A 20,528-nucleotide genomic window follows, 5' to 3' on the forward strand; every position below is an offset into this window, starting at 1 on the left:
ATATTAATCACAAAGCCAATTGACTTTCAATGAATGCTACCTTGGAGTTGTACAAGTATCCTCGCTAGTTCATCAAATTGATAAAAACAACGAACTATCGCTGAGAAATTGTACATTAATAATACAGAATAGTAAATACTTTGTGAAAATGATTCGAAAATTTTACTGTTACTAGTTCAATACCTAAACTTTGCTGATATTGGAATGTTAGATAATCGGAAGAATGGTAGACAATTAACTAGGTAATCGGATCTTTAGCCACGATAGAAAAAAACAGGCGATTCCGTCACTTTACTTTTTGATAATTTGTAATGAAAGTAGTATAAATAGTGATGCGCAAAATGAAATAATTATAACAGGCTATAGCCTTCCAAGTTATCTTTAATATCCTTAAGTAAATTTGAGAGAAATAAAATATGAGTACGTACAGTCAAATAGTACGCTTCACTGCATATCAACAGTTCATCATAAACCACCATGGAAGCAGAATGGTTGGAAACGCTGTTGAAACGGGAAAAGAAGATCGGTGAACCTGACATCAATTGTATCCTCAGTGTTGAACAAGAACCAGCCGTGGCCAAAGGGGAAAATTTCGCTAGTATTATACTGAGATGTAAAGTTGTTGTGGTTTTAACTAATGGAGAAAAATCTACCAGGTATCTAATACTTAAAACCATACCAGAATGTTCCAATGGGGCTGCTTACTGTACCGAGACGTCTGTTTTTAGAAATGAAATTTTCGTAAGTGACACAATCATATATTTCTACCCTAGTAATAATTTTGATTATAATCATGTATACATTTCAGGTTTATGCCGTTGTCCTAAAAGAAATGGAAGTTCTCATGAAAGAATTCAACGATAATCAAGAAAAGCTTTGGTGTACTTTGATAGGATATCGGAACTATGACAGAATAGCATTGCAAGATCTCAGTGTTAGTATGAAATGAGAGTTAGTAAAATGGCACGAGACTTCAAATTTGAAATTCCTCCCAACTTTAGTTTTTGAGTTATGATGTGCGCACCCGCCAGAATTAAATCCTCTTTTTTAATTTTATTATTTTCTTTATTATCCAACACTCATACCCAATTAGAAGAAGAGAAATTGGATTAGTCTTCGTCTATATTGTTCTGAACCAAGGGCATGAAGTGAAGTGTCAATCCTGTATTCCTCTTACAACTGTAAGCCTGAGTTTAAATACACACAATTTCTTAAAAAATAAAATAATAATAATTCCATAAATACTTCATACATAATGAAATTGTTGACGTGAATTATTATAGCATTCCACAATTGATAAATAATCTATATTAAATGCACATTTATATCTAATAAAAAATGTAATTAAAGAAAAGCTATATAATTATTAAAATCGTAACGCTTAGCTGTTTAATACAGTGTAGTAAATTAGTAGAGCAGCAAATAATTTGCTACATTTTTAATATAATAAAAAATTAAAATGAAAAAAATTATGTTTGATATTTTTTACATTTTGAATGGTATTGGCATCATTATTTAAACTTGCTTCGTGGCACTTCATCAAAAACCTGTGCGTTTATAATTCAGTACATCATAGTATAATCAATAAAGCGCCCACGTAGTTATGTAAGAATCTTAATAAATGAATTATTTTCTTTTATCAGAATGAAAACTTCACAGTAATGAATAGACGTGAGATGTTAGATCTCGAACACAGTCTGTTCGCTGCAAGATCATTGGCTAGATACCACGCTCTTTCTGCTGTTTTGTTGAAAAGATCAACTATATCACCAACTGATTTGGGGCCTTTAGGACTGGTCTCTAACGAACGAATGATTGATATGTTCTTTGTCAGTTTCTTCTCAACGCTGGCTGAAACTGTGAAGAATAATTGGGGACCTGAATGGTAATCATTAAAACTTAATTCCTTAAGTATTACATTTACAATGTTTTATTGCATTTACAAGAATAATTCACGTAATTATTTCATAGGTCTCAACTAGCTGAACGTTTGCACAGAGCCAGTCAAACAGCGCAGTCTAGGTACAAAGAAATGGTAAAATTCAATGAATCTCGTTTTAACGTAATCAATCATGGCGATTGTTGGACAAACAATATGATGTTTTCACACATTCCTGGCACAAAAAACCATCCGGTATCAGGTATTTCTTGAATCAAATAGAGTTTTTCGACAAAATGATTTATTAACAGTAAGAAAATTAAAAGGCAAAAGGCAGATTAGGATCTGCCCAGAACTTAGTTGAACCTAATCGTAATAAATACGGCTGAAGTTTATCTTAGCTCTTATCGCAACTGACTACATTAATGCAAGAATTCCTGCCAATTAAATTCAAACATTAAGAGGGCTAAGTGATACATTTAGTTAGTATATTTTTACTTTATTATTAGTTAGTAATATACTTAAATTAAAATCTCTTTACTTCCAGTGAATCGCTTCTCTTTTTCTTTTAACTACATTCATTTTAAGTAAAAGAAGTTTTAAAAGGCCAGGATCAGACAGGCGGATATTTTGTTGGCAACAAATGACTATGTAGTTCGCGTAGTACTTTATCTATTTTACTTGCAGTATAAATTGTGCTGCATGGTTATCAGCTTTGGGCAAAACACCAAGAATATATAAACCTTCAGCATGTGACCTCGTCTCTGTTCCAGTATAAGTTGTCTTTAAGCTTGATTAGTCTTCAGTAGATCACATTGAGATTTTAGGTTAAACTTATTTCAAATATCAAGTGAGTGCTTTTTGCATCATTACAACCTAGTTCTGGAACTGTTTATCGCGATGAACATCTTTTAATTTTAGCTCTTGCATTTTATTTTATGATTACCCTAATACAAGAAATTCATAGTAAGCTACGTTTGATAGACACCTCCGTCTACAATACCTTATTAGCCCGCGTGAAAAATTACCTTACTTTTCGATTTTCAGGAGTCATCGCTGCATTCTGATCAGTGGCAACGCCTATCGAAGGATTCTGAAGTATTTTTTTTTTTAGTTTTAGTTTTCACTATTTTTTTAGTCAAAAAAGTTTAAACTTTCCTTTCTCAGGCATGCGAGTAGATATGTTACTTTTATTAGAAACATTCTTTAAGAGAAATCTATCTGAGGGCTTGTTCAGGAATTTCCCTAATATTTTTTATTATCTATGAAAGTTATGAGGAGGAATAAAATATTGATGTCAACTAACATTTAGAACGAAATCCTAGTTTAAAAAAAGTTAGCCAACCGAAGTCATGAAGTTCACATCAGATTTTTGTTCTCAATATTGGGATAGAAAATAGCCTATTTGGGAATAGGCCAATTTAGGCAGTAGCCTATAACGCTAAATTTCAACTCATTAATTTATATATTTCACATTGTCTGCAGATTCATTGATTACCAGCTGAGCCATTGCAATTCATTTGCCTGGGATCTCACCTACTTTCTATACAACAGTATCCGGCCAAATATACGTCGTGCCAAGTACATGGATCTGCTGTCTGCCTACCAACAATCCTTACAAGAATACTTGACTATGTATATGTATCCAAGCGAAGAAATCCCGAATCTCCAAAATGTAGTAGATGAAATGGAAAGGCTGAAATTTTTTGGATTCGGTGTGTTAGTATCAATACATGCTTTTACTTCGGCCGAAACGGGTGATTCCTACGATCTGTTTTTAGCATATGGAAATGAACTCAATCCGGCAATTGGTATTAATAAGGATATTTTTACTTGCAAGTTTTTTAGAAATAAAGTTGAAAAAGATATGTTACATTTTATGAAAGATGGGGTTATATAGCCCTTCTAGTTCATAAAATTTGTATAAAATAAATAGAAATATTTTAATTAAACATATCTTTCAATAAACCATTCCTTTCTTGATATAATTATAAATTATTCGCACTAATAAAATCAAATGTGCATTAAAATTTAGTAATTAAACCATAATTCAATTAGTTTCTTAGTTTGTGATTCGTTCCTTGGGAAGCGACTGTAGTTTTAGTGGGAGTAATTGAGCCACAGTCATGATGCGCGTAGTAAGATTCTTAGATTGTTATGCTCGTATTATATAGGGAATGAACTTGGTTTTGCTACTTTAAAGAGTTTTACGTTATCTACTTGCCTTACAGCTGGCCTACAAAGAATTGTAGCCTTTGGTTCTGTTTGGTCCGCACACTAATATCTGATTACAAATATTATTTAATGCCAGGTAATTTCTTTTTTAAATCATATTCTTCATTCTAGAAATATTCTAAACAATTCTTCCATTGATCGAAATAACTTTGTAAAGGATCTTGTTCCCTAATCGATTCTGACTTACCTTTAGTTCTTATTTTGAAAGCAAAGTAATAGTTTTGGAAGAATGGGTTTCTTCATGAATTTTACGGGTTTTAGGAACCCCTTTAAGTGAGTTTATATAATGTTTACCTTTGATCCTTCCTCGCCTTGAATTTGCTCCTCTGTTTTATTCTCCGTATTATTTATAGTAATAAGATTTACAGTACAAGTATTATGTAGTGTGGATACAGCGTACTTTCTAAGAATTGCCAAAAGTAAGGGATCATTACATGACAGATAAGTATATTTTGATTTATTAGATTGCCAAATTTTGGTATTCTGTCTCCTAGAGGGCATTGAACAGATCTTATCTTCTAATTCAAACTTACCATATTGCGAGTCCTAAATTGCTCCAATCAATGGATTTTCTTGTTTCTACAATAAACCTGTTTGTTCTCCCAAAATTACTATTGCACCAATTATTTCCCATCCCTTCTTCTCCTTAGAATGCGTCCACATTTTGGATGAGATATTAACCAGATCAATGACCAATATCATCGCCAATCTGTGACCAATATTGAATACATTTGTTAATTATGTCAGCAATTAACAACTGATTATGAACTTTCAAATTGAGCTAATTGATTTAAATTAGCTATTAATTTTATTGAGTGTAAACAAAATTATTTTTGCTAGAAAATGAGTATATTGTAGAGTACTGTTTCATCTTTTTTGTAGACTTATCCATTAGTCCAAGGGGAAAAAAGGTTATTGCCAATTTCAGTCATATTATTTTATTTGTATTAAGGCATTCGACCAAGGGACTTGGGCATCTTCAGGGCTATGGAACATAACATTATTATTTACTTTAATTTGGTGATGAAAAAACACGCATCATGTAAAGATATGTATATGCGCACTCTGTGGGTGCAAGTTTTAAGTTAAGTTTAGCCATCCATGTGATAATTATGAAATATTTTTTATTATTTTATTTAATTGCTGGACAGCTGACCATCCGATATTTGTCTGTCCCTAGCGTCTGTATTCTCTAGCCCTGATTACACTTAAGTGTCAGCAAAAAAACCCCTGGGTAAATGTAAAGGACTTTCTTCTTCCAAGTGCTGAAGTCGCAGTCAGACGCTCCCTTCTCAATGGCAGCAAATATTTAATGTAATGCTGTTTCCTCTTCTTTTGGTGAATCTGCAGGAGTCTATCCATTGATAGACTATGCTTCGGTTGACCTGTCTAAAGTGGCCTCCTTGCGTCGATGGAGTAAAATTGTAGCAAATTTACTGGCTACTAATCATCTTTTTCTCCTGCCTCCGGCCTGGGAGTTCACTTACCGTTGTTACGACTATATTAGTTCAGACTTTGTTAGCTGCAATACAACGGCATTTTCCTGTTCACTAAATGGCTAAAATCCTTATAGAGTTTAATAATATGAATATATGAATAGCAAATAGTTTCTATGATTCTGCCCAGTCAGTTTTTCTAGGCTTAACGAAATGTCATTCCTGGCATTACCTCCTTATTCTTTTGTCTTGGAGCCCCACAGAGATTCTTGCGTAAAATAAATTATAATTTTTTATTTAATTATATTTATTTATTTAAAGAGAAAGAAAAACTGTAGCTTGAATAATTTAGTAAACATACAGGAAGAATCTGATTAGAAAGTAAATGAATAGTCCCTAAATTAAAATAAAAGTTTTAAAATGAAAATTAAAAGCATTTGCTTCTCAAACAAAAACACCCCAAGAAATATGATGCTTCTGTTTATTTAAATAATATTTAAATAAATATTTAATATATATTGTATCTATAAATACAATTAGATTAACATTATATAATAATATAATAAGAAAATTTCTTAGAAGATTCTTTAGAATGGCGCCTTGTTACAAATATCAATTTTAACCTTTAGCTAAAACTCTAAAGGGTATTAATCGAATTCCTATTGCTATGAATTTGTGAATTTTCAATATTGAAAAAAGAGTTATAAAATATAAAGTCAATAACAGAAAAATTATCTTAAATTCTAAGAATTTTATCAACAATCAAAAGGTTTGTTGAATATTAAATTATTTAAAACTTATATAACGAATTGTGATAGCGGAAGATAACACGAAGTAAAGTTCTAAAAAAACTGTTGCCTGAAACAAAAACCACAATTATCTCACTGAAGCAGGATAGCTCGCTCTCACCAGACCCCACAGCTGAATTACAAATTTTGGATTTCAACATAGATTCATCTAGCAGTTCTCATCACTTCCAATCATTACATAAAAATTGGTAAAATAAATGGAATCAGAATATTTAGAAACAATTTTGCGTTGCCACTATCAAGAGAGAACTATCGATAAGGTGTTATGGATTAAGAGTGAACCAGCGGTACCTAGTGGGCAAAATTTTTTAAGTAGAGTAACCAGAGTTAAAGTAGGAGTTGTTCTTGGTTCTGGAGCTAAGCGAACAGTTAGTGTAGTGGTCAAGGAAGCGCTGGAAACTGTGGCTGGACAATGGACAATCAATTCTGGATTATTTCTTTTTGAAACAAAGGTGAGTGTTGCAAAACACAACATACACGTTATTGATAATCAAAATGAGTTAATTATTGATGCATTTAATGTTGTTAATTATATTGCATATTTATTTAGATATTTACAAACGTTCTATCCAAAATGACTGACCTGATGTATGAATTTGGCGACAAAAGAGAACAATTATGGGCTAATCTCATTGCTCACCGCCAAAAAACTATAGTATTTGAAGATCTAAAGGTAATCATTTCATATTTCCTAATTCGGCAAAGCACTAGATGCGTATTAACAAAATAAGACAGCTATTGCTGTAATTTTATAAAAGAAGTTGCTAGAAAAAATAATTCCTTACGATAATTATTGAGGGATATAATTATAATATGCATTCGGTTAATCTAAAGACCTTAAATGTAATGATATTGGAAAGATGAAAACTTCCAACCTGTTAATGACTACTAACTGAACTTCAGCTTGCGAGCTGAAATTAATTTGGTTTGGCATCGTTAATTTAATAGAGCCATAAGATTTGAAGGTTTGATTCTTAGTAATTGCCTTGGTAAATAACGTTAGTGTTTGAGAAATTGTTAGTTGATTAAATACTTTAAGGTAAACATAATAAACTTATTGTAGAGTATTGTTCATTGTTTTTGGTGTCTGATTCATTAATCGAGAAGGAGGAAAGATTATTTTTAGTCATTTCACTGGTTACTCTACTTTTAGAAAATTTCAGTCATTATTTTTGCCAACTTTTGACCTAGGGACTTGGTCATCAACAGTGTTACGCTATTGGAAGTTATGAACAGTTCATAAGCAGACATGCAAGAAGACATACCAACCAATAACAACATATAACAATTTAAAAAAATGTCATTCTAAATAGCATAAGCCCCTGATGATCAGTGGAAAGCTTAGCAAAAATAATAAATAATGAATGACATTGGCAATATTGTTTCTTCTTATTTTGTTGTCTGATTTCTGTAGTACAGATTTTCGACAAGCTGTACGAAAATATGCTATATCATAACTCTGTAGTAACTACAGATAGCCTAAAGGGACATCCACAAAAAAATGGAAATAGGAGTGGTAAAACTATTATTTTTATTGGTTCCTTGTGAGGGTTCTAAGTGAGGGTTTATTTTACTCCCCTCGATGGATCAATAGGTAAACAAATCTTCCCCTTCTCTAGCCGCAGAAAGCCAAATATCTAATACCGCAACTTAAAGAATTTTAATATTATTTTTCTTTGCAGGAAGCCAATTATAAGTTGGATGATCCTCATCAATGTCTCGACCTCGCTCACGCCAAACTTGTGATTCGAAGTATGGCAAGGTTGCACGCAATGTCGAGAGTTTTAATACAACGTAACGAATTATCGGCGAACGATGTACAACCTTATTCCTTGTTAGTGGATAAAGACTTCGCTAATAAAGTATGGGGAAATGGATTAAAAATATTATCGAATGAGATGAAAAGATGGGGATTGGAATGGTGAGAAATGTTTATTTTAATTAAGAATTAGATATTTTACTTTTCTTAGCTATTGCACTTTTATTTTATTACTTTTAGTGGCATCTAATAAGTATCATTATTAAGTTTATTTTATATCAATAACAAGATAATACACTTGACAATACTGCACAAATGTTGTTATTAAAAGTGGTTATTTCTGTGAAAAAGTTGTTGTATAAGAAGTCTTATCCAATCCATTAATAAATAGACTTTGTTAAGTTTTTCGCAAGAGAATAAGAGAATTCTGAAAAGCACCTTTTTCTTTCAAATCGCTGATTTGGAATTGGAACAGTTCTGCACATATTTCCCCTAAAAATCATCAACGTCTCCCCTTTTCTTCTAGATTTTCATTTTGAAGATTTTGGACAAATAGTATATTAAAGATAAAACTTTTCCATTTTCGTGGGGCAAAACAATCCTCAATTCAAGATATTATATATATATTGAATCGTTAATCAGGTCACTACACATTTGGCTCCAGAATCAATTAGTCTGAACCCAATCAATTTTTAAACTCAAGTTAATCAGGGAAAATTTCTATCTTAATTAATTCATAGAAAACCAAAACTCCAAAAGATTAGAACTTAGGGTCTAACAAATGTAAAATGAGGTTTCAATATATTATTTTTCTTCAGAAAGTGATTAAAACCTGCATCCTATTAGTCTAATTCAGGAAATACTTCAGTAAATCAGGAACTAGATCAAAAATTTACTCCCAATCCAAGATGCGTGATCTATCCAGTAAGAGAATATCTGAATCCATATAGGCTCCTGCACAGACCCAAGGTTTATTAAATTAATTATTAATCTATCTTAAATGGACAATTTTCGATGATGAATGGACGAGGCCATTTGGCAATAAACATTTGGAATTATACTTTTAAAAATGCAGTATTAGAAAACTTAAGTAAATCTACTCAAAAATTAAAGAATGAATTGATAAATTAATTTATTAAAGTCATGTGTTATAATAAAAAAAATACATTTTTTTATCATTTTTATGAGTGCCTAAAGATAAGAATTTTTCGTTTTAATTTACGTAGAAAGTTTGTTTAAAACACTAGTGAGGGCAATTTTCTTTAATTGAATCATAAACGTAGGTCTTATTTCCTAATTTGGCTACTTTCAGATAAAATAAGAAATGAAAGTTTTGTTTTCTTCAAATTTCCTTTGATGAGAGTAAGCTGTATCGTAAAGGAAGCTAACTAAGATTTATAAAGGGAATTCAGAATTATTTTTCGTTCAAAGTTATCTCTAGTTTTTAGTTAGTGGCTGACTGAAAAGTTTATATCCTTGCAGTTCAAGAGTTCAAGAGTCTGACCTTCAACTTCCACTTGTCCATTTAAGAGTTAGGTATAGAAAGAACTTATTGAACTTCCTAATCAGAGTTTCGTTAATGCAAGAATTAAATTTTACAATTTTTTTTAAAATTAAATATTGGCGCTTATAAATACTTTAATTAGCTTGATGTTGCCAATTTTAGGGATAACATTTTATTTGTTACTGGAATTATCAGGCCTCTGTGTAGGAAGAAATATCTCATTTTGTTACAATGATAATCAGCATTTTCATTTTTGAGTGCTGGGATCCATTTGTAGTCTCTTTTAGTATTAATTCTAGCCATTATCTGATTGTACTTTAGCAAGAAAATCCAGGAGAACAAGCCTCTAGCCTTTCCATTTCTATTTTCTAGTCAAGGTCTTTTCGTGGTAAGCATTTAATGCATGGATGAAAAATATTCTGTGAACCATATTTTTCTAACTTAGACCAATCTTCCAGTTTAAGGGGCGAGTGAGAATCGTTTATGAGTGGGTGATTCATTAAAATTGTTTCAGTAAAATTTTTTTTCTATAATCATAATAAAAGCGTGGTATAAAACCAGTAAAGGGTGGATTAATATCCAGTAGAGAATGGTATGGAAAAAAAATTCAAGACAAAGTATATAAAATCTCCTTAACAAAAACTTACAGTTTGAAATGTTATTAAGTATAAGGGTTGATTAAACGCCAAAAGGTACACAAATCAGCAAGTACCCAACATTTCATTAATACTTCATTGATATCATTTAAGCATTAACTTTTCCTTCACATTTTTTAGAATTTATTAGATGTCACAGACCCTTATGCTGGCCATTTTCATCTACAAAATATTTGTTCAAGTAGCACTGTAGATTAACTGTAATATCTATTAATTATAATAATCAAACTATTAATTACAGGTTAAAAAGAAAACGTTATAAAAAATAAAACAATTTATGAGGCTAAAAAATTCAAAACCTTTTTTTAAAAAATGCTTATATCAACATACATCAATGATTTTGTTTATTTTATTTATTTATTTATTTTATTTTTAATAAAAATCGTTGGTTTAAGTTCTTTCTTCGATTAAAGTAATTCTTATTTTATGTAGGAGTCAAACGTTTATAATAATAGGTAATAAATTAACTGGCTTTATTGCAAATAATATAGTTTTCTTCATTTACACTCTCAATGTAGCTGTTCTTCTCACAATGTTGTATATATGTAATATAAAATAAATAAGATATGATATTTTATAGGACAGCTAAATTATTCCAGTATTTTACTATAAGTAAAATTAGGGGGACTAAATTAAATTACAATGGAGAGATGAATGTTTAATAATCTACTTGTTATTAACTGTAAGTCATTTGTGCTCACGAATATTTCGGTAAGACGAATTCAAGACTGAAATATTGTTTTAGATCCTCCGTGATTCAAATTTAAACAGTAGCCGACTCTAACTTTGTCTTTTTTTACTTTTAACAAGCATGAATATGTGTCAGAATAAAGGGCATATTAAAGATAAATCAGAAGAATAATTTGGAATAGAGTTAAAATAAAGTACCTATTTAATAACGAAGATATAATAAACATTTTATCATGATTATAACAAAATAATATTATTAATGAACTGGCCAGCATAAGGGTCTGTGACATCTAATAAATTCTAAAAAATGTGAAGGAAAAGTTAATGCAGTAAAATTACTTAACGATATCAATGAAGTATTAATGAAATGTTGGGTACTTGCTGATTTGTGTACCTTTTGGCGTTTAATCAACCCTTATACTTAACATTTTAAACTGTAAGTTTTTGTTAAGGAGATTTTTGTATCTTTTGGATAGATTTTCCTTTTTGTCTATTTTGCAAAGTTACATATCTGCTTTACAGATTTTTTTTAAAAATTGGAATAAGCAATTCCTTCATTATAACCTGATAAGGTGTTAAGTCGGAACCGTAACTGCCACTACAGAGACCTTTTTAAAGAATGATTATAGTTGCGGTCCCCAAACCATCCTCAACAATTTTTTTTGAGAAAGCGTTTTGAATAAAATAGGAAGTTATTTGTACAAAGCAAAATTAAACTACGATTTCAGTACTTCCTTTTAAGAGAAGTTAGAAAAATAAACTGCGATTACAGTACTTCTCCCTAAAAGGCAAAGAGGCAAAGTTTTGAATCGAACGACAATTCAATTTTAATGTAAATAGGTTCACTCATTGATAATTTTAACGATTGCAGTACTTCCTCTTAGTAGGTGTAAGACCATGTTGGCACTTTACAGCCACGTAGAGGAGCTTTAATCACTTCTTCGTGCTAAATTTTATCAAATTCGGACTAAGCGTTATAGAAATATTGGTAATAATAGTTTTAGAAAGGGCCTTATTTGGGTGGGGCAAACTCCCCTCCTTATGAGGCTTAGCGTCGAGACTTTTAAAGTGCAAATCTGTACAAAATTTCGATTCGAATGACACTTCATTCATGAGAATCGGTTCACGTGTCGATAATTTGAAACGATTGCTATACTTCCTCTTAACAAGTGTAAGAGCAGATCGCCGCTTTAATGTTACGTAGGGGAGCCCTAACCCTATCATCCTACCAAATTTTATTAAAATCGGGCCATGATTTACAGAGTAATTAATAATCCTTAACAAAAACTTACAGTTTAAAATGTTAAGTATAAGGGTTGATTAAACGCCAAAAGGTACACAAATCAGCGAGTACCCAACATTTCATTAATACTTCATTAATATTTAAGTAATTCTACTGCATTAATTTTCATTAATAAGTTATTTTTTAGAATTTATTAGATATCACAGACCCTTATGCTGGCCATTTTCGTCTACAAAATATATGTTCAAGTAGCACTGTAGATTGACTGTAATATCTAGTTATTTATAATAATCAAACTATTAATTACAGGTTAAAAAGAAAAACGTTATAAAAAATAAAATAATAATATGAGGCTAAAAAATTCAAAACCTTGTTTAAAAAAATGCTTACACCAACTTACATCAATGATTTTGTTTATTTTATTTATTTATTTTTATTTCTTAAATAAAAATCGTCGGTTTAAGTTCATTCTTCGATTAAAGTAATTGTTATTGTATGAAGTAGTCAAACGTTTATAATAATAGGTAATAATTATCTGGCTTTATCGCAAATAATATAGTTTTCTTCAATTACATTCTCCATCTATTTAGGACAGCTAATTATTCCAGTATTTTACTATAAGTAAAATTAGGGGGACTAAGTTAGATTATAATAGAGAAATGAATAATTATTGTTTAATAATCTACTTGTTATTAACTGTGTGTTAATTGTGCTCACGAATATTTCGGTAAGACGAATTCAAGACAGTAGCCTACTCTAACTTTATCTTTACTTTAACATGCATGTACGTATATGTGATTTATCATAATTATAACAAAAAAATAATATACATGAAGTGGCCAGCATAAGGGTCTGTGATATCTAATAAATTCTAAAAAATAACTTATTAATGAAAATTAATGCAGTAGAATTACTTAAATATTAATGAAGTATTAATGAAATGTTGGGTACTCGCTGATTTGTGTACCTTTTGGCGTTTAATCAACCCTTATACTTAACATTTTAAACTGTAAGTTTTTGTTAAGGAGATTTTTGTACCTTTTGGATAGATTTTCCTTTTTGTCTATTTTACAAAGTTACATAACTGCTTTACAGATTTTTTAAAAATTTGGAATAAGCAATTCTATCATTATAACCTGATAAGGTGTTAACTACCACTGGAGAGATCTTTTTAAAAAATGATTGTAGTTGCGGTTCCCCAAACCATCCTCAATAACAATTTTTTTGAGAAAGCGTTTTGAATATTATAGGGAGGTATTTGTACGTAAATAGCAAAATTAAACTGCGATTTCAGTACTTCCTTTTAAGAGGAGTAAGAAAAATAAACTAGGATTGCAGTACTTCTCCCTAAAAGGCAAAGAGGCAAAGATTTTTTAATCGAACAATTCATTGATTTAAATCGGTTCACTCATTGATAATTTAAACGATTACAGTACTTCCTCTTAGTAGGAGCAAGAGAATCAGCAACGTAGAGGAGCTTTAACCATTTATTCGAGCTGAATTTTATCAAAATCGGACTAAGCGTTATAGAAATATTGGTAATAATAGTTTTAGAAAGGGCCTTATTTGGGTGGGGCAAACTCCCCTCCTTATGAGGCACGGTGCCGAGACTTTTAAAGTGCAAATCTGTATAAAATTTCGATTCGAATGACACTTCATTCATAAAAATCGGTTCATGTGTCGATAATTTGAAACGATTGCTATACTTCCCCTTAACAAGTGTAAGAGCTGATCGCCGCTTTAATGTTACGTAGGGGAGCCCTAACCCTATCATCCTACCAAATTTTATCAAAATCGGGCCAAGATTTACAGAGTAATTAGTAATAATAATTTTGGAGGGGGCCTTACATAAAGGGGGCTAACTCCTCTCCCATTCGATGTACAGCGTCGGGACCCCCAAAAGGCACATCTACATAAAATATTGAATCGAATGACACCTCATTCATGAAAATCGGTTCACGCGTTTAGGCGCTACGTTGTTTACAAAAAAGGTAACAACAAGAACAACAACAAGAAGAACAAGAACAAGAACATTTTCTGAAAATGCCGTTTTTGCTCATTTTTGGCAACTTTTTTCTCGATACCTATTAGATGTGGGTTGTTGCAAAAAAATTACAGCTATAAAGGAGGGTTTGCCCCATATTTTAAAGAAAATTTGGGAATTTTATCTTTTGTAGAAAAAGAGAAAAAAATTGTCAAAGTTGGGTGTTTTTCAACGTTACGCTTTTTCGTGCAGTTTTTGACGATCAACCCTTATACAACTGTCCTACCGGACAGTTTTAATAATAATTTTGGAGGGGGCCTTACATAAAGGGGGCTAACTCCTCTCTCATTCTCTCATTCGATGTACAGCGTCGAGACCCCCAAAAGGCCCATCTACATAAAATTCCGAATCGAATGACACCTCATTCATGAAAATCGGTTCGCGCGTTTAGGCGCTACGTTGTTTACAAAAAAGGTAACAAGAAGAAGAAGAAGAAGATTTTTTGAAAACGCCGTTTTTGATCATTTTCAGCAACTTTTTTCTTAAAACCTATTAGATCTGGGTTGTTGCAAAAAAATTACAGTTATAAAGGAGGGTTTGCCCAATAATTTAAAGAAAATTTGGGAATTTTATCTTTTATAGAAAACGAGAAAAAAATTGTCGAATTTGGGTGTTTTTCAACGTTACGCTTTTTCGTGCAGTTTTTGACGATCAACCCTTATACAACTGTCCTACCGGACAGTTTTAATTATAGCGTTTAGTATTAAATGAACTGAAATATTATTTTCAGTATCAAATCATTGACTAAGAACCTCAAATTATTTTAACAAACTTTTATTGTGATATGATTATATTTAATTACAGGACTGATTTAGCAGAAAGAGTGCTAAAATGTAGTCACACAGTAGCAGAAAGAGCAGTAAAATTAAACGCAGATGTTGATGATAGTAAATTTAACGTAATAAATCATGGAGACATTTGGATTAGCAATTTACTGTTTAAATATGACGATTATGAAAAAAAACCTCTATCTGTCAAGTAAGTAAGTTGTTCTCTGTATAATGTGGAGTGTCAGACGTGAAGTATGCAAGATTTAATAGAATAGCCAATAAGTATTTGTTTTATATTGTACAAAAAGGATTAGCAGTGTACAACCTCTATTAATTATTCAGCTAATTACTGTTCTCCAAGAGGTGCCACAAAGTAATTTATTCAACGATCCTAGCCTACCTAACGATAATTGCTGTTAAGCACTCAACGCTGTTGTACAAATCACTTAGTACTGTAAACAAAACACTTTATACTTCGGAAATGAATTACTTTAAACTTTCAGCTTCACTCAACGTCATCTTTCTCCTTTAAAGAGGCCATTCGAAAACTGCTGCTTTTCGAAAAGTTAGCGTTCATTTTTATAGAAGTATCAAGTTTAATGATTGCCGCTACCAAATAATTTTTTTTTAATTTTTTTTTTAAATGATAACTCATTTTCCAAATTCGTCTAGATTAATGTACACGCGATTGAAATAATTTAAAATTAGAAAATTAATCTGCACATTATTTTTAGGTTTGTGGACTTCCAGTTGAGTCATTATCAAACTCTAGGATGGGATCTTGCCTACTTTCTGTATACCAGTTTACTTGGTGATTTCCGACGAAAACATTATAAAGAACTAGTTAATGATTATTTAATAGCATTACGTGAAACATTGTTAATGTACGGCTATCCAGAACATGAAGTACCAACCTTGGATGATGTATATAAAGACTTGGAAAGAGTAAATTTGTACAGTTTTATAATTTGTACATTGACTCATCCAATAATGACCATGCCACTGGAACACACATATTCACTAAATGAAGGTTTGCAACCAGAAATCTATGAAAATTGTGGTTACAACCTGGATGTGTTTAGAGGTAGTTACAAAGAAGAACTTGGCCCTGATATTCTTAATTTTGCTAAGCTTGGAGTAATTTGAAAAATTTATCTGACAAAAAATTCAAAAACAAAATAAATAAACTGATGTGAAGTAGGTATTAATGAAAATAGATGACATGTGAAATAAATTCTTTAAAATAGATTTTATTGAGTAAAAGTAAATAAATTTTACTCAAATTTGTAAAATGAAATTTCATTTAATAAAGATCTGCAATATTGACTTTAAAACATGCGTTTAAAAACTATTGTAACTTAATAAACTGCCGAATGATAAGAGTAGATTATCGTGGATCTAAAGCGATTGCCTCAGTTTTGGTCTAATCTTTTTTCGGAAATAAATACAAGTAAGCGATAATGCGCATTTAACACGCTTATTTTTCTAATTAAAAATAATAAATCATCAGTGATGTAAATAAAATTAATGCTTTTTATTAATCATTAAATGAGCTATTCATTTAATTCTATTAATTCTTCAACAAATTCCTCGTTTCGTAGGATAAGAAAAAAAATAGGAAGTTAACAGAACCTAACAAGAATTTTACTGATTCTAGCAATCTCGCAACAACTTCAACCATTCATAACACGATAAAGGACTCCAATTATGTTTTATTGCCAAAGTTGAATATCTAGTTTCTCTAACTTTGTGGAATGTGGTGTTAAATGACGCAAAATTGCTAATTATTCCGGTAGTTTTAGTGGTGGTAGGTATAACTCTACACAAAACTTAATACATAGTTGTTTAGAATGGTGTGCAATTACCTGAGATGTTATTGAATTACCACTCTACAACGAATACATAGCCGAAAGTTATCAGTTTTCTTCAATGAAGTCAAATATTTCGCCATAAATATTATAAGGTACACTTTTAATAAAATGATATGGTCGCAATATTAAATGTGATGACTGATTATTTTTCTGAAATTCCTGGTTTTTTAACATTCCTGAAAATTTAAAAAAAAAAAATCTAAAGATATGGTTCCAACATAGAAACAGAAATCTCTTAAAATTATCCATTACTAATTTTATTATATAAAAAGCATTTTAATTATAAATTTTAATTATTCTAAAAGTGTTATGATAATAAGAGAATTCAACTGGGATCATTGTGCAAGAATTGTCTAAAAATAAATAAATTATTATAAAGATAAATATGTTTGATCTACATCTAAATTAAAGATAATTTTTATGTGTCTTAAGTTTTATTACCATTAGGTTTTTTTTCTTTTGATAGGAAAAGAATTTGTATAAAAAGAAGGCAAAAAAGTTTGTGAAATTTGCCTCTTTATGGTATTAGTTCAAACAAATTATCATCTGCTAAAAGAGGTGACATGAATTTAATAAAATTAAATTAAAATCATCAACATTTTGAAATGAATTTAAACGTCTTTTCATATCTCTATGTATTAACCACTTATATATCTATTATCTTATATATTTATGTTCAAAGTAAATAATTTTGGAATTGACCTTATTATCGTGGCCAATTAATTTCCCACGAATTATTAGCTAATTACTTGAGTAATATAGTAAAAGAATGGGATTAGCTCGTAGTAACCGTACGGAATGGACTCCTACTAGCCACTTACAGCTCAATTCCGGTGATATTGGTGTTTTCAGTAATTAGAAAACATTTCCTCACAAAAGCTTTAAAAAGTCTTGTCAATTTAAAACTAAATAACCGAACTTAGCGTGGCATTAAATATCATCTTTTGGATTTAGCGATTCACTGAAAAACATCATTCCACAAATTTATTTCCACTTGAAAGTTGCAGTTTTAGGATCCTTCTCATGTAAACCATGTATTATGTTTTTATCTTTCATTTTCAGCCTAAAACCTCTTGTAAGTGGTTTTCAGTTCTATAAATATATTTCACTGATTTATACATCATACATTCTCCGATTTACTTCTGAGAACGTTATTCTATAACGATCTAGATAGGCGTGTAAAAAATGACAATAAAACTTTCCAGGAAAAAAAAATACAATTTTTAAACAGACACAAATATCCTAACAATAAACACAACCTCGTGATATCTGATACTAAAGTGATAAAGCCGTCTGTTGTTTTTAATAAAAAAAAAATTAAATTTGGGAGATAATATTTTGTAATGTGGGCAATATTTTTTTGTGGTTTTTATGTTTCACAACAGAGGGTTTCACAATGTTACGAGAATTGAATATGACATCATTAGTGGAGTTAGGAGAACATTGTTATTAAAACCAAAGCCCCCCCTTGCGTGAATTCTATAAGCATGTTTCTGCTTTATTTTTAACAGATTCGGTTTATTGACATACCCTTTCCAAGCCATTTTGACCTTTATGAATTGAAATTCTGCTGTGATATAATCACATTTAATTTTGTGTTGCCAATTAAAGAATGAATGACTCCATGGGCAAATGTTCCCTCGATTACTTTGCTCCAAAAATAGAAACATAATTTTTAATATTAGGGATAACACTTTTATATTTTCTCATTTTAAACTTTGCTAATCTAACAAACACTATTGAGCCAGAATTAGGGTGAGTCTATTTTTCGCCTATTTTTCTAGGCGTCCAACTAACGTCGTGGGCGGGAGCGGAAACACATACTACTTTACAAATACATTTATTTTCAAAGAAATAAAAAGTAGCTACCACGTGGTACGAACTGGGGATCTTCCAAATCCACATTCGTAATCACTACACTAACTCCGTTCCTTTATGATGAGTATTTTAGAAAGACCCACTGTCGACTTTCTTGAGATAAGGTAGGTCTGGAGGTTTTTTGACTCCAGCAATCTTTCTATGTCTAGTAAAGAATCATTTCGGTAATTTATTTATGATATATAATCTGAACTAGCCCTTAGAAAAAGTGCGGGATATCCTTCAACATGACCAATACTTTTTGCCGATAAAATTGGGAATGTTGTTTTTATTCGTTTACTTCTATTATGATTCGATTTTCTTCCTTATTGTTAATTACTGAGGTTCTGTACATCTATAAGATTTGCTTCTTGCTTCGTTGAAATACACTTGAGAACCTAATGAAGAAGACCATAACAAAATGTAAAATAATCTGCTTCAACATGTCATTCGCCAAGGTCTTATTAGAGTATAACCGGCCGGCCTTCGCACAATGTTCTTCTTGAAAAAGCAACACTGATCGTCACCGGTGAGTGATTTGTAGGCCCTCTTAAGAAATTGTAAAAACAGAAAATGTTAGGACAGCCAGATGGACTAGAAGTTAGGACTTCCACTTTGTAGCCCAGCAGAGAGTATTCTATGTTATGTTCATGAAATATATGTTTTTTATAACTAGTAACTTCTTTTGTTCCTATCATACTTTTGACTTTGAATTTAATTTAATATTCAAAAATTCGAATTTACGAGTAACGTATATTAGCTTTTAGTGGCCATAAAAATATATTATATTAAGATTTGAAATTAGCGAGAAATCGGTCCAAATAGAAACAACAACTCGTCTTTTTGCCAACGTTTCGACAAATATATTGCCTTCTTCAGAGCGGGTTGTTTGAGTTACAGAAAAAAGAACGTTTTTTTTTTAACGCATAGCCAAGCCCTGAAGAAGGCCATATATTTGTCGAAACGTTTGGAAAAAATACGAATTGTTGTTTTTATTTGGACCGATTCCTCGCTAATTTGAATTTGTACTTAATTCAAAAAAGAGGCGCCACGGTAGCCGAGCGGGTTAAGAGGCGAGACCTGCAAAGCTAACATGCATTGTGGTACTGGGTTCGATTCCCGGTCTTGGCCTTGGATTTTATTTAATGGTTAATGAGAAATAGTAAAGTACGTTTGCTATTCGCCTCCGTCCACGACACCTAGTAAATGGTAGTTGGACGTTAAGCCCCGCCTGAAAAAAATAGGCGATTACTTTACTTACTAATTCAAAAATTCTTCAATTCAATATTTAATAAAATTAAATACTACTATAATAGATAGTGACGACAAGAATAGTTACAGACAATAAAGTTAATGTTGTATTGTACAATTTTCAGTAAAGCGAAACCTTCAAAGGAAAAATTGAGATTATATTATCAGATAAATACCAGCGTGACTGTTCGAAGGAATTTTGTTGATGCGCTCTGCAATAATGATAGCTGACCCTGCTCACCAAGGCCATATCAAGATTTCATTCGCTTCTAATTTCTAATTTTAGACCTTGTTAGTACTACAATTTAATCTTAAGGTAATTTTGTTTTAATATATTTTAATTTACATCTGAATTCACTAAAGAAAAAGTCCTCACAAGACCAGTAGTTCCTGTCTCTTAAGAGGATTGTATGTCACTGACTAATTTTCAAAAGTTCATTTTATCGGAGGTGCGGATTGAGATCCGATTACATTAATAAAAGTTTAGTTTAGTACTTAGAAGAGTACTTAGTTACTTAATGTAC

At 31.1% G+C, this 20,528-nt stretch overlaps 1 pseudogene; it reads left to right on the forward strand.

Annotated features, from left to right (window-relative positions):
- The first annotated feature begins 425 nt into the window (after positions 1 to 425).
- On the forward strand, positions 426 to 16,359 carry LOC141452229 (uncharacterized; annotated as a pseudogene).
- The last annotated feature ends 4,169 nt before the right edge of the window (positions 16,360 to 20,528 follow it).

This window comes from Rhodnius prolixus, unplaced genomic scaffold (genome assembly GCF_049639745.1).
Source record: "Rhodnius prolixus isolate KJV_2025 unplaced genomic scaffold, Rpr scaffold_3, whole genome shotgun sequence".
In the NCBI taxonomy this organism is placed as follows: Eukaryota; Metazoa; Arthropoda; class Insecta; order Hemiptera; family Reduviidae; genus Rhodnius; species Rhodnius prolixus.